We start from the raw sequence: 11,802 nt of genomic DNA, 5'->3' as shown, positions 1-11,802 counted from the left end.
GGGTCGTGGGTTCGAATCCGCATCCCACCAAACATGCCCGCCCTTTCAGCCGTGGGGGCGTTATAATGTGACGGTCAATCCCACTATTCGTTGGTAAAAGAGTAACCCAAGAGTTGGCGGTGGGTGGTGATGACTAGCTGCTTTCCCTCTTAGTCTTACACTGCTAAATTAGGGACGGCTAGCGCAGATAGCCCTCGTGTAGCTTTGCGCGAAATTCCAAAACAAACAAAATACAGTTGTCTTCTAATGTAATGATAATCGTGTACTATTTTCGTACTGAATAAAATTCAATCTTCAAAAACAAGAAAAATTAATTTGTGATTAATGAAGTCTGCATAAATTATTGTTCAAATATGGAAGATGCCTTAGTGATATGTGGCTATTTTAGGACAATTACATTGCTTGTTTGTTTCTTTGAAGTTAAGCACAAAGCTACACATTGGGCTATCTGTGCTCTGCCCACCACGGGTATCGAAACCCGGATTCTAGCGTTGTAAGTCCGCAGACATACCGCTGTGCTACTGGGGGGGGGGGAGGACAATTACAATAAAATGATAAAACTACTTTCTACTACAGAAACAATATTGTGCAAGAAGCAACAAAGATACGTTTAACATATTGTTGCGTCAGCGAGGTCACGTGACTATATCACGCCACTCCTTCTCTCGAACCTTCGTGAAGATATAGGGTAGTCTGGTATATATAAGATGGTCACAACTTGACGGTATCAATGTGTGTAGGTAGTGACTAATTGAACTGCAGTCAGAAAGTATTGTTGAAGTTAACGTTCGTTGTTATAGCGTTTGTTATAGAGCGACTGTTGAAAATAAGTGTATCGGTAAAGTTATATTCAGAAAGAATAAACCAATTTTATTAAGAAAGGACTTGCGTCGCTAAACTTTCGTGGGAACGAAGTTACGAAAAATCAACTAACGAACGGAGACGTAACAATATGTTTGTTAAATCATTTTGAAAGGTCAGAATATCTGACACTTATAAATCATCAAAGATGTGCCCTGAAAACATAATTACAGTATGCAAAAATCTTTGCTATCAAGTCATAAATTAATCAAATAATTAATGCCCTCTAAAGTAAAATGCATATTTATTAAACAATAATGTGTGACTATTAAAAATAATCTCAGAACATCTAAATTGCAATATACGTGTAAGTAAAACAATATAATTACAAACTTTGTAAACAAACACTAAGCTAAGACTTCTAAATTTCGAAAAATTTACTAAGCTTACCTCTTCCAATTTTCTAGCAATGAGTGTGAAAGCTTTTAGTATACCATCCGTGGCTCCTGTAACTGTGACTATACGTTCTGGACAGGAGCTGTCTGATATATTTATTTTAGCACCACTCTAAATTAGAATAAAACATATTAAGAGTCAATTTTACAATTCCATCATTTTTGTTATTTTGATTTTGTTCCATATTATTACCACTTGTATTTATAAAATGTTGGTATTGTGATGTACTATCACTTTATGATCTGTAATTCCTAATGTTGTTAAAAAAAACACACATCTAAACAAAGAACAATATATTGGATTGGGTCAAAGAAACAGCTCTTTTGTATTAGAACATCACATACTTTATTACCTCAAGCAAAATTTTTACTGCATAAAATTGATGTGAACCACAAACTTTTGTGGTTTGTTTGCTATTAGTATTATTATAATTTGATTTTCCACAAACATTAAACAAGTTAGATGTTGGTACTGGAACATTTACTATGTCAACCTTTTTGTTCAGTTGGAAATGGAAGCATCGGGAACTAAAGTTTTAGCGAGCTCATTATTCATTTCATTTTAGCATAAAATATTAATGCAGATCTAATAATGGATTAATTTAACCATACTTTCTAAAGATTGTGACAAAATGACATAGTCATTTCAATCACTTTAAATCCATGTTTTCTTCTTTTGTAAATAAGTCATGTTTAGTTACATGCAATTAATTATATTCATACTTGTAGTGTAACCTCACATAAATCTTTATTAAAATAATACACTATTTTTAAAGCTAGTAAACAATAAAGTATAGTAATGGTATTTATAACAGTGTAAAGAGTATGAAACAGTTAAAAGTGTTCATTGTATGACACAGTTTTATGAGTTGAAACAAAGAAACTTATAAAAACGAAGAATAAAACCCGTAGTGAAGAAAAAAGTAGCGAAGAGGTGTTTATAGCAGGTTACGAAACAAACCGAAGCTAAATTATTGCAAAGTAAAGTAAATGTAAAGTTGCAATGAAGGTAAACTTAGCTGAAAATGCAGAAACGCCTGAATGCATGTTCACAACGTGATAATCATATGGTTTTGAATGAATTGCGTATGCGTACTTTAGACCTAAATAAGTCTAGAAAATCCATAGAAATTGTGTTTAGTGAAATGTTAATTTTTTTAGGAAATTACACGTAGGGGAAATGTTATTTGTGTGAAATACTTTGCAAATATATATATGAAAAAAACTAAAGTTGAAATCGAAGCCAGTCGTCACGTAATGACAACAACATTGTATCATCGTGTGGAATGTATACTATTTGCACTGAAAAGTTTAACCAAGCAAAAACACATAAGGTTATTCTGAATGGAAAAACCAATATGCAAGCGTATAATTTATGTAGATAATCTGAGAAAACCTTTGTTGGTTAAATACATTATTTTTTCATACGTAATCTAATTGTTTTATTATCATTATATTTATTTTTACATTTATAAAAGTGTTATGATTTTTTGTAAAGATGACTTTTGTTTAAAGAAAATAGTTAAAGAAATTTTATGTCAGTTCAAAAAGCCAAATGTTTAAAATTTGGGGAATCTACAGATTTCATAAATTAATCAAGTGTTACTCCTTTCATGTAATTATCTTAAACCAGGATTACTTGTTTGTGTCTAAGCACAAAATGACACAATGAGCTATCTATTTTGTGCCCACCAGAGTTATTAAACCCCGATTTGTAACATATAAGCCCTCAAGCCTGCAAATGAGCCACCAAGGGGCAAATCAAGATTAATATCATATTTAATCTTCAACAAACTTAGATATTTTTTCTTTTATCAATTATTCAAACATTTTTAATTCACATTTGTTAAAAATAATTGATGCATCCAGTTTAGTTTCTTATAATTCTAACAAACACTATACAATTGACATTGTATTATAGGTTGATGATTTTTTTTAACTTTGTTGTATTATTTTCCTAAACTGGAAAGTAAAAAGAAAAAAAGTTTTCGATTAAAAAAAATGTAAAGGAGTTTTATATATTAATTTAAGAAACAACGTTTTTTATTATTATTAGACATTGACTGAAATGTTATTGCTACTGATCTTACCTCTTCACGGAATTTTTAATGTTGTCGCCTTTCTGTAAAAAAAAAAAAAGTCAAACAATATTTATCTCAATTCTAAGAATTAAGATATTTTGATATATTTATTAATATCGATACACAAATTTTCTTTGAAATGACTATGATTCTGATTCGTGTAGAAAACGTTTCCACAAAAATGAGACTCCCATAAAATGTTATTGTTAGATTTCATTTGAAGACATTTCTACTATTTGTAAGTTTAGAATTAAAATAATTACGTTCGCCAACTGAAACATGTCTATCTTATTATTATTATGTGAGAATACTTTAAGCAGTTAACAGATCGTTTATAATCCAAAGTAATTTCAAAGATAGCACACTATCCTGTGAAAGCTAAAAATTGTTCAGGAGTGAAAACTAATACCAGGCGTGACGTGTGTATTGTCTAAATGTTATAACAAATTAAATTACCACGTCTATAATTTTATAAGAGTTAGCGTTTTACTTCAGTGGACGGAATTTGGCTGTGTTATTGAGTTATGTCAATTTACACAGTTCAGAATATATTTATTGCCATTTTGTTTTGGGTAGAAGCGCGGATTAAAATTTAACGGAAATTTAAAATTTCCACATCGTCCTGTGAAGTTAGAATATTATTTTAAGAAGTGAAAACTGGGAAGGTGGGATTCAGAGGCATCGTTAGGTTATTGAAAGATTTGGGACTCAGGCCCATAGGCGCTGGAATTTTCGGCACTTCACTATAATAATGGTTTCCTATTTTGATTTTCAAGACACCAACTGGGGATTCGGGGTACTTGTCAAATAGAATCGGGGCACGGGTCCCATGTGCCAGTGCCTAGCGACGCCTTTGATGGGGTTTGAACCCGCTTCTCTGCTTATTAGGCCGAAACGGAACTTTTTTTCAACATGAATAACGTTATTAATATATTAAGTTAAAGGTTTACTTAATGTATTTAAACCTTATTTATCTTATAAGTATCAGAATATCAAAGTGGGTAAAATAGAAAATGTAAAATAACTAATAAATTTCCGTTGTAATTGATTTTACCGTTTTATTTTTTAAATTTTCCTTACCAAAACAAATAAAATTCACATACTATCACAAAGTGTACGCACTCCTTAATTATTCTTAGAAGTTGTATCTTATTTCTGTTGAAAGTATCTATACTATTATTCTGCTTGTTTGTATGTACGACCGTTACGCTTTCTGACCGAGAACCTGCTGAATAAGCATGCGTAGTTAGAATGTTTCCCCAAGAAAAACCGCGCATGCGAATTATTCACTCGACGACAAACAGTCTGCCTGCGGCAGAGAGCTGTAAAGCTCAGTGATCAAGTCGCTATAATTGCTTTATGAAACAAGAAGTAACAACAAAAGGGGAAGGTAAATATACTTTACTAACCATTTTGTACAACAGAATATTAAAAACTTATCAAAGTTTTTAAAAAAGTTTTAACGTTAGGTCGTAGAATAACATTATAAGTTTATTTATCGATAGTATTAAGTACAATAAAGTTTAGTCCTAATTAAACTGAAGTAAAACAAAAACGTATACAGGTTACAGTGTTAATTTATCTCTTTATCGAACTTAGGCCTAACATAAGTTAAAGTTTTATAAAGTACGGCTTATATACAAGTGGATTTACACATTTAGTTGTCTACGATTACAATGCGTTTGTATTGTATTAGAAATGTTATATTTACAGAAGTACTGTTACGATAAAGATACTAATTTGGCCGGAAATGTTTTGCGGGTCTCTGCTAGTGCTATATTATAGTACCTAATCAATGCACTGTGCTGACGTAAAATAAACTAAAAGTGTTCTAGATTGATTTTACCACACATTTATCTATGAAGTCAGAAACATAATAGTATTTTTTATATTATTTTTAAAGCTAGCAGGCTTCTTAATTTAATAAAAATGTAATTTCCTAAACAATAAACATAGCTAACTGAATACAAAGATAATTTTAAAATGCTTTATTTCTCATATTATAACATTAGTAATAAATAAAGCTTTGCGTTGGAAAATCTAATTTAACTTTAGTGATCTACATATCAAATTAGGTCTCTAGCTATTAGAACAGAATTTTCGTAGCTTTCCTCCCTAAGTAATTATGAAAATTCCTTGAAAGTTATCTTAGGTTACGAGACTAACGTAATTAGGTATATTTACTTCTCTAAACTCATATTATTGAGCCTTTTTAATTATACAGAAGTTGCTTACCTTTCCAATTATACTTCCAACTTCCTGTAACACAAAAAGAAACTAAGGTTAAATTCATTTGTATTGATGTATATCCAAAAATCACATACTTGGAATAGTTAGTTTTATGAAAATTAGAATAAGAATAGTCATATTTTGTCATAAGGAAAAACACACACTCTTATATCGCTCTAAAAAATGCACTTCTCTCATGATCAGCGTCCCAATTACTATTTTCTTCAAGTAAATGTTGCAAACTATAAATATAATATACAAACATATAATACTTATATAAGTTTGCAATCTTACATAACTTAGTTTCAAGGTAAATTAACAGCCGAAGTGTTTGATCTAAATGTTTCCAGTTGTAAAAGCTTGTAACTTTGTTTCATTATGAACATTTTTATGAGTTCAAATTAAAAATATACAAGTAAAGGCAATAGTTTTCAAACTTTATGAAAGTCTGAAATAAAATGTATTTTTATGTTAACATATTTCTCTTATTTTTCAACAACTAGTTATGTTGAAATACACAGATGAATAAAAGTTCATCGCTGATTTTAAAATATTTTTTCAGTTTTTACAAGCAATGACTTTAAAATTGTAATTGTAATGATTAATCAAAATATGAAAATTAAACATTTTTCTTAGCACATAAAATAGTATTTGGTTTAATTACATCTAAACATGATATAAATTAATAGTATTATATAAATGTTTCGAGTGCCATACAAAGATCTCTTCATCAATCCCTTATTTCTATGAGTTAGGCTTAGGTTAATAATTATCGATATGATTTAAAAGTTTGTTCATTCACAAAGTTAATTAAACCTATCACATGCATTTATAAATCAAAATGAGTCCCCAGCAAGTCTATATGTTTGGAGTTTCGTGAAAATGCTTACTGAATAATGAAATTCTCATTATAACTTTGAACACGGATAGTCAATTCATGCGTATATCAATATATATATATATATACATTACTTGAAGCACAGATTCAGAAATTTGGTCGATACTCATAACACGTGCAAATTCATATTTTAATAAAGTTATTACGAGTGTATAATGGTATACATTATAAAGGGAACTCCTGTAGTTTATATGAAGTAATTTTATATAATTATTTAATTTCTGTAGTGCATATTGGTGTATAGAAGACATATTAACAAAAGAAATAAACGACCTTATAACACCAAAATGTTGTTTTTATTTAATTAGACACAACGTTTCGCTTTAGAGCGTCTTCAGGAGCGTTCATTAAAATACAAACCGGTTTGTGTTTCAGTTAATGCTCCTGAATAAGATGTAAAGCGAAACGCCGAGTGTCTAATTAAATAAAAACAACATTTTGGTGTTATAAGGTCGTTTATTTCTAGTATTAATTTTATGTAATGTTTAGAATGCTGAATTTTGTTGTTTACTGCTTGCAACTAGTTTTGACGAGGCTTTTCTTCTCGGGGTAAACATATTTGGTATAATACAATGCCTTAATATTTACACACGTTATTATAGATGTTTCGTTTACATACGTGCATATCATATTAACTATTTAGCTAAATCCAGTTCTGTAATAGCTGATCATTCAGGGTAGTTCATTTAATTGAGAAGAACACAATAAGTCAGCAATGAGTCTTTGTAAAACAATTACGTGTTTTTGTGCTTCTTGTACATTCCGAAAGTCAAAGGTAATGTTTATTTGTAAAATAGTCTTCGTTTCAAGAATCGTATATAAACACCATTTAACTTCCAAGAAATTTGCTTAAAAGTTGCTCAATCAAAATGGAATATCTAGAAAAACAAATACACTTAATTTTCTCATAATTATTCCTACATTTCAACAACCCCACAAACAAAAATCAGCAAAAGTAATCTAAACTATGGTGACTATATTAAAAACTTACTGTTCGTATTAAATAGCTGGATTCACAATAGAACTTAAATAGAAATATACGAATATTCTGGTAAATGTATACTACTTGCACATACCCCTGTGAAGCCGGCTTTTCCTGAATTTTTCTTTACAGGACGGCGAATCACCTTTCAATTATATGTATGACTCTCTCTGTAATCCTGTTTTAAAATTTCAGTTTAAGGCTTCCAGATTTCGAGATTAACGAGGATATACAACAAACCGTGTTATCTACATAAATGGTTTTGACTGCTGATCAATACAGATTTACGTGTATCCAAACTGTTTGAAATGGGGAGCTCCCAGTAGCATTACCAAATGAAACGTGTAATACGTCAACATATAAAATATTCAATGGGTCATGAAAGTCAGTTGGAAAGAAAATAAAAATGTAAGCGCAAAGCACATAAATAATAACATGTACAATCGATAATACAATGTACATATATAAACGCTTAAGAAGCACTACAATTTATTACATTTTTTCCCCCTTTGTAAATTTAACTGTGCCGAATCATACATTTTCGTTGGATTTTCCTCATCCTAATGTGTTCTATATTTTTGCTAAATTCAGAAAGTATTTAATTAATTTTCAATAGAGTATACTTCGTGGGTACAAATGAAACAAACAGGCAAATCATGGTACAGAATAGAGCAAAGACAAACCCGATTTTTTGGAAACGGTTACAATGTGTGAGTGATGAGGATGAAAAATAAAGCTGGTTTGTTTGTGAAAATAGTTCCATTCTGTTGATTAGTAGACTGCATTCGTCAATTGATTTATAAGCTCTTAAAATAATTAAAACCTAACCAAAAGCTAATGCCGTTTCTATATATAGAGTAAGTAGGCTGCTGATCAATCTGTTGAGGCTGAAGCAAAATAAACTGGTTGTACTGTAAGTTTAAAGACAAAATAGTGGTCGCTAGCACTTTAAATGTGGGGATAGGAATAGAGAAGTTTATACCGTTTATGCAGCTATAAAATATTAAAAAACAATTATACTATTCATGATTCGAAAATAAGTTGACCAGTCGACACTTATTTACGTTTAATTATAATTTACATAATAGTTCCATCATATATAAGTTAAGAAATAAATTCTCAACAGTTTCTTAATTTTATATACAAACAATACTTTAAGGGAATGATCTGCATTTCCTACCAGCTGCATATCATCACATGTTTTTATTGCGTTACTGTTCTCTTTTTGTAAACAATTTAATTAATTCTCCACACCCGCTTACAGAATTACGGCTAATTAAAAAACAAAACCATTCAGTTAGCCACAAGCAAGCACGTGACTAAGCTCTACTTTAATATTTGTGAATCAGAATAAGTGCATTTCATCTTATATTTCGAAGTTGATAGTGAGATAAACACTACAAAAAAATACCTTTCTTACGTCATCACCTCACTTAACTTAGTGTGCCGCTTGGCAATAAAACTGCGTTTTGTTGAGATTCAAATCATACACCTCTTATGCATTCGCGCATTTTTTGTCTGCTACGTCACCTTTTAAATGCAACTATGTGCAGCCAGAAGCACATAAATATGATTTAGAACAACAAGTCGGACAAAATGTGAATAAGGATGGTTGGAATGAAATGCCTCATAAGTTCAACTTGACAAAAAGCCAACAAAACTCACGCCAAGACAAGCTGAGCTACCACGGTACATAAAATCAGAAAGGCACGTGCTTCTTCACGCATTCATGCAGAACTGCTTCTTCAAGAGCACACCATAGCCATTGGACCTATTTTGACGCTTTTATTTAAAGGATTTAAACAAAGCAGGCAAACACACTTTCTGCTTCATCTTTTGTTTTACCGAGCAGTGTTTATCTGTGTCTTTTTGTTGTTGTTGTTGTTTTGTTCAAAGAGCTGGAATACTGCAGTATCATTCTTGCCACTAATGAATTGTTTGCTGGCCTTTTTAATAGAGTACGTTTTGGTAAAAGAGACTATTCCAGACTGACTCCTGGTTTGTTTGTTTTTTTTTTCATTTTATTTAATTAGACAAAGAATCTGTTATTCTTTTGCCTGGAGATGTAGCCATTGGTCATTTCTCTTTTTGCTTATGCATTGAATACTTTATTTTGACATGCAGCCCTATTAATATAAAAAAGTTAACTATTTGGTCATTACACTTTGTGTTAGTTTTATAGTGATCTTCTATTCATGTTATTGCTTATTGGTAATTTTGGCTAAAATCTTCTCGTTTCATACAGTGCTGTTCCAGTTACTTAGCATAGATTATCGTGCTATGTCGGTTCAAATACTCAGCTCAAGCTATACTTTGTCGTTTTTTTTCATATTTCGTTCGTTCAAATTACTCAGCCTATACTAATCAAACTATTTCTAATCATTCCATTTTTATATCGGTTCGACTACTCAATTTACGATTTCATATATTGTATTTACTTGCCTAACCGTTCCCCAGAGGCTCAGCTGTAAGTCTGAAGGCTTTAAACGCTAAAATTCTTGTTTCGATACCCGCGGTGGCCAAAGCACAGATAAGCCAGTGTGTAGATTTGTGGTTAACAGCAAACAAATAAACTTACCTAACCATATTAATCAGCCTGTGAGTCTTTTTACTAACAATCTATTGTCATCTAACATATGTCATGGCTGTTCAATATTGACAATCTACATCAATTAACTCCATTTCGCCCATATCTGTGTTACCGATTCACATACCCCTGGTTGACTCATTTTATACTGTTGGTTTGTTTGCTCAAGTATTCAGACAATGTTACTGTGTTAATTCTAAACTAAGTAAGTAATAACAATTTGCATTCAGTGTCGGTTCTATGTTGAAGGCTTCTTCTTTAAAGATTTATTTTTCCTATGTTTTCATATTCAGGTAAACTAATCAGCAGCAATTTCGTAATTCATTCTGTTTCTTCATTCAACAGAGCAGATGTAACATATCCTGATAAAACACGTGCTCTGTTACACGTTCTGCTGTTCTAATTATACTGTGTAATGGAAGCTTGTTGTCTGTCATCTATATCCTTCTCTCGTAGTCAGATCATATGATTTTCGTGTTCTATTTTAATAGAATATTTATTCAACTATTTCTTCCTATGTTAGTTCTCTCCCTCCCCCTCTCCCAATGGCTCAATGATGAGCCTGAAACCTTATAACGCTACAAAACGGTGAGCACAGCATAGCTAGCTCATCGTGTAGGTTTGCGCTTAACAAAATACAAACAACTAATTCTCTCATAAAAGTATTGATTTTACTTATAGTGCCTTGGCCTTATGTTGGCAAATTACACATTTAGTTATTGTATTTTTCACATTCGAAAAATTACATGCTGGAAGGCTTTTTTCCTCAATAATTTCATATCGTGTTAATTTTTACTGATCATCTATTGACTGTGTTCTGTATAAAATATTTGTTGTGATAAACTAAGAACTACATCGGTTCTATATTATCAAGCTGATTATCAACCGTGTAGTGTATGCCACAACTGTCATTATATGGTGATAACCTACTTCCATAATTCATGTATTATGCCAGATTTCCTGATAAGCCGCTTCAATTCATGAATGTAGAAACTTACCACATTTCAAGTTCTCATAAGAGACATGTTGTAGAGCTAATCAGTGCATCTCATAGTCACCATCTATTGTGATGGCTGTTGCTACTAATATAATTTCAACGAAGTCATCTCATATGATATAAAGAAATATCGTTCGACATACAAACTTTGATTACAGTTGTTAATCTTATTAGTGGATTGGTAAAAAAAAGTAAAATTGCTCTGTAAAACTTTCAGTGGAATTATGTAATATTAATATGCACACACAAGCTAATACTGCAGTCGACTGAGAAGGATCCGCTTGATACAAAAGTGAACTTATATGTATAATATAAACAATTAGAAAGTGAATTAGAAGTGAATAATTAATATGAGCGTGGAAAGTATTCGATAGTCCCAGAGTAACGTCACTGAAATTTCATTCATTTCCGATCAGAGAAGATTCTACATGTCGAAGGATTTAAAATATCTTAAATTCCGTTATATATACTCGTTGTACAATAATATTATGTTTCTGAATAATACTGTAATAAGGCACACTGTACTATTAGCTCACAAGTATGAACTGAAAGTGAGATATTCAATAATAATCAAATTATCAACACATATCAGCAACAAATAAGAAAGGGGATTAGGATCCTGTGCATGGGATTCTTTGTGTCATATCTATTCAAGAAAGACTTTAAAAAGTCATTTTGTTTAATAAATGATAAAAAAAAACTAGTTCCCATGAAAGAAGGTGTGAATGTATGAAGTACTTCAGTAACTGTTGAACAATATGGGTAACTGTTG

The 11,802-nt window shown here is 31.2% G+C and overlaps 1 pseudogene; it reads right to left on the bottom strand.

Annotated features, from left to right (window-relative positions):
* Nucleotides 1–11,802, bottom strand: part of LOC106474243 — a 129,385-nt pseudogene that overhangs the window by 33,457 nt on the left and 84,126 nt on the right.

This window comes from Limulus polyphemus, unplaced genomic scaffold, assembly GCF_000517525.1.
Source record: "Limulus polyphemus unplaced genomic scaffold, Limulus_polyphemus-2.1.2 Scaffold137, whole genome shotgun sequence".
NCBI classification, from domain to species: Eukaryota; Metazoa; Arthropoda; class Merostomata; order Xiphosura; family Limulidae; genus Limulus; species Limulus polyphemus.
The sequence above is the reverse complement of the archived record's forward strand: the minus strand, read 5'-3'. Positions and strand labels throughout refer to the sequence as shown.